The sequence below is a fragment of the Lolium perenne genome, chromosome 3 (assembly GCF_019359855.2).
Source record: "Lolium perenne isolate Kyuss_39 chromosome 3, Kyuss_2.0, whole genome shotgun sequence".
In the NCBI taxonomy this organism is placed as follows: Eukaryota; Viridiplantae; Streptophyta; class Magnoliopsida; order Poales; family Poaceae; genus Lolium; species Lolium perenne.
The window spans coordinates 171134770-171143293 of NC_067246.2; the positions used below are offsets into that span (position 1 = coordinate 171134770).

An 8524-nucleotide genomic window follows, 5' to 3' on the forward strand; every position below is an offset into this window, starting at 1 on the left:
CAGTTCTTCGGGGAACCACATAGAGAGAAAAACTATAGAGAGAGATTTCTCTATTTTATTGTGTATTTTGCTCCCTCCACTTATATATAGGAGCAAGGGGGACTAGGTGTCTAGGATTGGCAAGGTGGGACAAAAGGGGAGGGAGTGGTGGTGCGCCAGCCGACCCCCTTTTGAGGTGCATGGAGCCTTTTTAATAAAATAAATGATATTTTATTGTATCAATTCATTTGATTAACATATTATTTAATTGACAATGAACTGAGACACCTCCCGAACCACTCCGAACATCTTTTGGATACTTTCGGAACCCTTTCTAGATCTCTCTCTATTTCCGATGAATCCAAAATTATCTTTAGTCTCGATGAACCCTTCAGTGTGTTAGGTGCACAAAATACACGGTTTAGGCTATAGTCGGGGTGAGCTAGACTTTTCGGGCTTCGGGCTGGCTCAAGCATAATTTCTAGGCCCTACGGTCGGGCCGGGTTCGGGCCTAGGTTTTTAGCTTCGAGCTTTTTCAGGCCCAACCCGGCCCTAGGTTTGCCCATGTATAATGAGGTTACTAACTACTAATTAATTTAACTTACTGTCAGGGAAGCATTCACATGGCCAAAATAACGAAATATGAGAATCATTGACCAAACCAAAATTCTAAAATAGATTAAGGCCGTTGTAATCCCTGGCTTCTCAGAGGTTTGACGGTGGGTATAGCTGTGTGGGGCCCGCCACCGAACAACATCTTCTTTTCTTTCCGCGTACAATCTTATTTTGCCCTGATCCCATCCGTGTTTTGCCAGGCACCGCAATTGAGAGAGAGAGAGAGGGCTGTAGCCGGAGCATCGCCGTCCACCTCGCCGGAGCGGGCGACGCTGTGGCTCTCCGCGGCGGAGGTGGAGCTTTGGGGAGGGCAAGGCGGACGCGGGTGGTGGTGGCTGGTGGTCCGGCCGGTGGAGGTCGCGGGGGAATGGAGGTGTTCGTAGCGGCGCGGCGGAGGCGGCGGCGCTCTTCGTCTTCTCCGGCAGTGGCGGTCTCGGACCTCTCCTCCAACAGCTCTTCTTCTCCTTCAGATGGCGCGGGAGGAGGGATGTGAGGCCACCACCCGAGGTTCCCGGCCCGATCTGTATTGCTGCCTCCGCTTCGGCCTTCTACCGCCGGCATCTCTACGCCAACTCTGTGCGGCGTCTCGCGTCGCCTGTATTCACAGGCTCATCGCTACCTAGGGTTTGGCCGCCACCGTCCGCTGCCACACACCCGCCCGCAGGCCGCCGCCAAATCTCAAACGAAGTCTCCCGGCCACAGTCCCGCCGCCAACACGCCTCCTCCCGCGACCAGGTCGCGTCCCGACTCTAGGTCGCTCCCCAACGATTTGCGGTTCCTGTAGATCGATGGAGGCGTGGACTGAGCCATCAGGCTGCCTCCTCCCACAGACAACTCTCTTCCACTCGCCGAGGGGTGCCATGGCCGACGAAGATGGGGTTAATTCGATTTTTAGACGGAGGGTGTCTCCTGCGGAGGATCGACGTGCCTCACGGACAAAGACACGCAACCTGCTGGTCCGTTTGTTTGATTCCCGCAGTCTAGGTGCCGGCAGCTCGCCCCCGCCCCTTTGAGCCACCTCTAGACTCAGGGGTTCACGGCGGCGCAGCGTATTCCGGCAGGCACAGGGGCGCAGTCGTACGGTGGCAACAGCAGTGAGTGCATGCTCGCACCTGATTTTCCTCAATTGATATGTACATGGCTTCAGGCATTAGACCGTGCAAGTGCAGAACTGCAAAGTGATCTTATTTTTAATTTATGATGTCCGAGTTGACATTAGCTCATACAACTGTTCCTGTTTGTATTGCTAATCTTAATCTGGGTTGAAGTGCTGCCTTCCTCCATCGTCGATGTCAAGGGGACTTCTGTGGTTTCAGCGTTTGGCTGCAGGAGCCGCGCTACAAGTGCGAGCGGCTTGGTAGCCACTGCCCCTGACGTTATGGCCTCATGGGGCTCATAGCTGCAGGTGAACGATTCCTATTCTCCTAATTTTGCTTACATATGTTGCGCTTCCTATTCTCTTTATTTTTCTTACATCTATGTATACCTGTTTGTAGTGCTAATCTGGGATGTAAGCAATTGGTCTGATCATTCGGTTTTATGGGTCTCTGAATACCATATCCCAAACAACTGCTACAGATTGATCATGTTGAGTCGGACAATGCTCTTCTCCCTCTGTTGTCGGCACCGCGTGCGTTGTCTGCAGCGGCCTCTCCGAGCACACATTTTAAGGTTTTCCTCTGTTTGAAATACTCATGTGGAACAGGAGATTTGTTTCAAATTTGTCCCGGTATTGGATTCATCTGCAGCTATAATTTTGGGTTTGTTTCTCTGAACAAATATTTTTATATTTCCGGGTTAACATTTTTTTGGTAGTCCCATGTTTGCAAAAAAAGATTAGCACCCCCAGTTTATAACAGATCTGTAATGTACGTCCCTTAATTCTCATATGTTCAAAAGCTCTCGAAGCAGGCCAATCATATAGCATCCAATTATTATTATGTCCACTTGCCATCAACTAATTTCAGATCTTGAAAAAAACACACCTTACGCATGCCAACAATGTTGCATATGTTGCTGGAGATTACCAGGGTATCTACATGCACTTGTGCTGGGTGAAATTCACAGTATATCGTTTCTGATATCTAAATACATGTAAGCTCCTATGTAATCTATTTAAACTATCCTTCTATTATTTGTGCTGATTATTTATGTCTATATACCTGAGAAATTCACACCACACCTTTGCATTGCTTTCTTGAGTAGCGAAGATAAGTTCTAATGTAAGCATTAGTGTCAGTTATTTGTGCTTCTGTGAATTATCATTAGTGTTTGTTTAGTGGACCAAATAAATTAAGTTTTGGATACTCAATGTACAAACTGTACTATCTGCAGACATAGAACAATGCATTCGAACATACCACTGGTTTTAGGTTGCAATTAGGCAACTTTCTGTTGGAATAGCTCATAATAAATTTTAGGTTGTTCTAAATTATAACGACAATTAATGTGCCAGCAATTATACATGTGAAGTAGTTGAACTAGGTAAACACCAACGTCGAGTGCAAAATTAAGCTAGCCCTAGACCTGAGGTTGTTGTCACGGTGGCCTTCATTATAGTACCATGTGCAATTATGAAGTTCATGTGAGTTTTAGATAAGTGATTTACCTTTATATTCTCATTCTTAGTGATTTTTGTTTAGAAGACGATAGCGGGATGGTGATGCATAATAAGCCAAATTATATGTTCGCAAGTTGCGGGATTTTACGGCAGCGACTGCTACCACAACCCACGTGTGAAGCATTTAGGAGGATTCATCACCAGGCCCGCACGGACAGTCGCGAACGCGAGCATCCGATTGTCACGAACAGCCCCGGTGCCTATTAATTCCCCTGGCCGCAGTGCATACGTGGCACAGACTATCGACTAACATGTCAGTTTTCATCTTGAATGCGCTGCCCATATCCTTATGTGGCAAGACCACTCACCTTGGCTGCCGGACGGATGCAGGCACTACCGCGTGCCCATGGTAGATGGTGGCGAGCTCTCAGCCAAAGCATGTGGTATCGTGAAGAGGCGAGCAAAGGGCGAAGTCAGCGGTGCCTAGAGCTCGCACCGGTGTCAACCTATAGCTTGCTCGGCGCCCTTGCACACCCTCAAACTCAGGCGACCATGGTAGCTGCTCCATCATCTATTCTGGTCGCATGTTTGTGTTGCTATCTCTGCTCATTTTTGTATCCACGCCCCATCCCGCCTAACCATCGAGACCACCATGATTGGTTCAAGGTTGAAGGCATCGCCCTCTCTGGTGTCCCACGCCAAGAACCTTTTTTTGTACTATGTTTGGGTGTTTCAATTCGCCTAATTAACATTGATCACATGCTATTTAATTCCAGTTATCATTCCTTGACGACTAATTCTTGATCATTTGATTGAGTTACATCATAAAATAGACAATACATTATACATGGATTGATTCCTGTCAAGATTTAGCATTGGACCGTGTTGGCTACATATACATGCAACCTGTAGGACAACATAATATACAAACTCACTCTATGGATGCAATGTTATTTATGTTACATGCGTCATTCCAATTTATGCCTATTAACTCAACATGTTCCTTATATTAGCCCCTTCATTACTTTGATGAAAGTTGTGCTTAGTGCATTACCGGTGCTTGCTTGACATGTCTTAGTATTCTTGAGCTGGACACATAGTGTTGCTATTCTTGTGTGGCTTGCATTGGAGACAAAATGATTTGATTAGATTTCTTGTGAACAATAAAAATTTGAGAAATTAGTAAAACATAAGGGGTCAGTTGAAATAAAAAAATTACCAAAATTATTTCTTATTTGATAATATATTGATGTTTTTTTCTATGTTCTGTTATGCATAGTAGAACAACTAATATGACTTACGCTGTATTTTTATCCAAGGATTTGATTGGATATCCATGTATACTATGAGAGTGTCCAGACTTGAGCTATCTGAGGTAAGTATCGGTAGCTTTCTACATAATGGGTTGCTATGGTGTACTATTAAGTGATTTGTTAATGGGAAATTAACAATGGTATGGATAATCATGTTTGTTGGGATAGTGGTATATTGTGTTCCAGTAAGTAGGCATGTTTTCCCCAACGCTTATGCTGTTCTGTTTGTATTTCTGCAGCTGGAAGAAGACATGTATTGCGTGGTGTTACAGAAGAAACTATTTTGGTGCTGATGATATACCCAGAGCTTGGTGCTATGTACTCCTCCAATTATTTTGGTGCAGACTACCATTTATGTTCTGCATGCGCCTGTTTTCCAGTTTTGCTTCTGGCTAGAAACCAACCTTTGATGTAGGAAACTCCTGAGAGGACACAAACCATATCTCTGAACAATCATGGAAGTGTCAGTTGAGCGATCACTCCAAAACTTGAAGTGTATGATCCTTCCAAGAGATCGAAAGGCACCACATCATCCAACTGTTGTTCTTGCTTATTGAAGAACTGTGGCTAATATTGGTGAAGATCTTTGTATTGTGTCTTGATGTATGACACAACCAAAGGTTCTAAAAGTTACATGGTAGTGCCATCGCTTTCCTGTGTTACGTACAAACTTTCTATAATGTGTCGTTTCATGTGATATATAGTATAATGCCCTTGCTTTGTTATCCAACTTAAGCAATGTATAATTTAGATTTGTATTAATTTCTATGCTTAGTGATCGAAAGGTTGACCTCTACATTGATCAAATAATGTATGTTTCAATTCTGTATTGATCAATGCCTGTCTGAACTTAATCGAGATATAAGGCCATATGATATTTCCCATATCCATGTTTTCCTATTTATTTATGCCAAATTGTTGGTGTTTCTGAAGGTTTCTGATTCAACTAATATTGTTGTAATTCGTTTAAATTGTATGTGGGCTAGCTGAGAGACGGCCTAACAATTTAGATCTATGTGTGACGTTAACAAAAAAATGTCTAAAAACCTAAACACATGGTATACATGGCAGCCGCATAGATGAAAAACTTGAAATACATGCTATGTCATAATAAATGTAGGCTATGTCATAACAAATGTAGGCGGCGCAGCGAAGCGCGCATATTCATCTAGTTTACACTACCCTTGTTGCGGACTCGCCACCGCAAAGACATACAGGAGAAGCCATCATGAGTGTAACATGCGTACAAAACTTCTTGTTCATTTTAAATTTTATCTAAACATACCAATCTTTCATTTTATTTAAAGATAGAGTATACCCAATTAGGTATCATGCCTAACGTAAATAAATTATAAAAGGGAAGAAAAAAAAACTCTAGTCAACGATTATTCTCACAATAAATGGTACAATGAGAGGATAATAATTATAGAATCGATGCCCACATGCTATGCATGTGTTCTAACTGTACAAGCATAACTACATTAGATTGGCTCTGATACCACTGTAGGGATTTGTACCAGAAAACAAAAAATTCTAACTAGCTTATCTCGATTGCCTAGATCTATCTAAGAGTAATGCTGTAACGGAAAATATTTTCAGTGACATACCCTTATATACCGAAAGCGGTTAACGTTCCGCTAGAACATGGATGATGTACTCGTACTCGTTGTTGACCTCAGGGTCGGGATGAAGTCCTCTCACACGATGTCAAGTGCCGCAGGTGGAAGCACCTCGTAGTTTCGCACACGTACGGTGCTTAACGATGCTCCAGACTTCGATCCAGCGAAGTTGCGAAAATAGATCTTCTGGATCCGGATCCTAACAGCGTTCCCGCGTGTTGGACGGGGTTGTCTCTCTCCCCGCGCAGTTCTTCGGGGAACCACGCAAAGAGAAAAACTAAAGAGAGAGTGATGAGGACATCCCTACTACACCACTACCTCCGTCATTGCCAAATGAAGATGAACCTGCTGTGAAGCTCAAGTCCGATGAAGTTCGGATTGGACCTATTACAAGGGCTCGTGCGAAGCTACTTAAACAACAGGTGAACTTGTTCCTAAACGATACCTTGATTGATGAGAACTTTATATTGCCTAAGTCTTGTTACTTATGTATCATCAGGTATGAAGAGGAGACAAGCATCACACGAGGAGGAGAGGAACAGTTGGACGTGAAGAAGGACGCGAAGCTGGACATGGAGTTGGACATGAAGATATCTCATGGATGCGCGAGGGAGGAGCGGGAGGCATGCGCGAGAGGAGAAGAAGAAGTCCAGGCCGGCCCAGCACCCGGTCAGACCGGCCGCCACGCCGACGTGTCCGGGCCCTGGCCCGGTTCAACTGGGCGGCAGACCGGATTCACCCGGCGCCAACCGGGCGTCATACTGGCGCCAACCGGACGAAGTTCTGCGACACTTCCGGTTGCCGCCCAGTCTGTCGCCCGGTTTAGACCGGCCAGCCCGGTCCCAGGCCCGGTCAACCGGATTCCAGACCGGCCCTGTCCGAATCTGTCTCGACCAGATCTAATCTGGGTCGGTTATTCTTGTATCTTTTCGACCAGAAGTCGTCCCGGACGCCTATATAAGTGCCCAGGACGCCCCCTAGCTGCTTTAGATCACGTTTAAGATAAACCCTAGTTCATAGTTGGAGAGTGGATTTGGTGATCAGGGGGATACGTGAGCACCCCCTAGACACCGTTGGATTTGCTTTTAGATTCGCTCTCCGCTATTCGATGCTCACGGCGAGCAAACGGCGTGAAATTCCAATCCCCATCTTCTCCTCTCCTCTGTTCCCATCCTGCTCCTCCCCCACCGACGAGAGGCTCGCGCGCCGCCCCTGCTCCGGCGACGTAGCCGACGTAGCCGCCCCAGAGAGCTGCCTCCTCGTCGCCCTACTTCTCGCCACCATCTCGCGCCGGTCGGACTCGCCGACGGCCTGCGCCAGGAGTTTCAACGCCGCCACCTCCGCGCACTCTCCTCTCTCGCAACCTCCGCCTCCATCGACCACTTCGCGCTCCCTCCAGCCATCAAGTCCGCGGCGGCGCTCTGAGACGCCCGCGCCGCGCGCGCACTCCACACGACGTCCCTATGCCGGAACCTCCTCCACCGTCCCACCCCGACCGTTGCCAACACGCTCCTCACCGCCTACGCGCGCTGCGGGGACCTCGCCGCGGCGCTCACGCTCTTCGACGCCACGCCCCCGAGCTCCGTGATGACCCACAAGTATAGGGGGTGTATCGTAGTATCTTCGATAAGTAAGAATGTCGATCCCAACGAGGAGCAGAAGGTGTTGACAAGCAGTTTTGATGAAGGATTCACTGTAAATGCTCACAGACAAGTATTCAGGGGGTTTTGATGTAGCAGATGAATAAAGTACGAGTAAGTAAAGTGCGAGAGTAATAATTGCAGCGAGTGGCCCAATCCTTTTTAGCACAAAGGACAAGCCGGTTTGTTTACTTATAATGACCAAACGTTCTCGAGGACACACGGGATTTTAGTCTAGTGCTTTCGCTACATACGGCTAATTAATCTTCATTGTTTTGATAAGTGTTGTGTGGGTGAACCTATGCTAATGTACCGCCCTTCCTAGGACTAATACATACTTGTGATTATACCCCTTGCAAGCATCCGCAACTACAAGAAAGTAATTAAGATAAATCTAACCACAGCCTTAAACTCTGAGATCCTGCTATCCCTCCTGCATCGATATACCAACGGGGGTTTTGGTTTCTGTCACTCCGGCAACCCCGCAATTGGCAAACGAGTACAAGATGCATTCCCCTAGGCCCATAAAGGTGAAGTGTCGTGTAGTCGACGTTCACACGACACCACTAGAAGAATAACACCACAACTTAAATATCATAACATTGAATATTACTCAACCATACTTCACTACTAACATTTAGACTTCACCCATGTCCTCAAGAACTAAACGAACTACTCACGAGACATCATATGGAACATGATCAGAGGTGATATGATGATGAATAACAATCTGAACATAAACCTTGGTTCAACGGTTTCACTCAATAGCATCAATAACAAGTAGAAATCAACACCGGG

General features: G+C 46.2%; 1 long non-coding RNA gene across 5 annotated transcripts; it reads left to right on the top strand.

Annotated features, from left to right (window-relative positions):
* Positions 1-704: 704 nt before the first annotated feature.
* LOC127342640 (uncharacterized) lies at positions 705-5357 on the top strand. Of its 5 annotated transcripts, none has more exons than XR_007876794.2 (3): positions 730-1688; positions 1863-1999; positions 2091-5357. It is a non-coding gene; the product is annotated as an uncharacterized lncRNA (long non-coding RNA). The 5 variants fall into 5 exon arrangements; XR_011755567.1 differs by having other exon boundaries at positions 732-1999; positions 2091-2688; positions 3237-5357; XR_007876793.2 differs by having other exon boundaries at positions 735-1999; positions 2091-3467; positions 3545-5357.
* The last annotated feature ends 3167 nt before the right edge of the window (positions 5358-8524 follow it).